Here is a 542-nt window from a genome sequence, read left to right as displayed (position 1 = left end):
AAGAAACAACCCGCAAGCAATCAGGAAAAAGAGTACCCACTGGGATGGGTACTCAACATCTCATCCTTCGCAACGTGCTGCGTTTTTGACATTATCACGCGTGGAGCAGCGAACCGCGTGGGCCTGTGCACAGCCTGGTCTTGAACGCCTTAAACGCCAAAAAAAGCTGAAAAGAAAGAAAGAAAGCAAAGCAGATACAGGGGTGACCTGAGCCAGTCGGTCTGAGCTGGGGTGACCTCCCGGCACCCTTCGGGGTTCTCTGCCTCCGGGAGCACAGGGAGCAGGTGAGCACACCTGTGACCTGGGAGGAGGGGGCTCAGAGGCTGCAGCCCTGGCCGCGGGTCTGAGCCCCGGCTGCAGGCTGGGCCCACGGATCTGCCGTCTTCCTCCTGCCCCTGCCCCCCGTGTGGATGGCGGTGGACCCTGTCCCTCCTCACGTCCCAGAGCCCTGACTGTGCCGTCGGCGTGGGACACCTGTGCTCGTTCCTGGCCCTCCCCACGGCCGGGGTCCTGCTGCTCTGTTTCAGTGTTTCTGGACGATC

Source organism: Pteropus medius, unplaced genomic scaffold (assembly GCF_902729225.1).
Source record: "Pteropus medius unplaced genomic scaffold, Ma_sr-lr_union100, whole genome shotgun sequence".
NCBI lineage: Eukaryota > Metazoa > Chordata > Mammalia > Chiroptera > Pteropodidae > Pteropus > Pteropus medius.
This window is presented reverse-complemented; position numbering follows the sequence as displayed.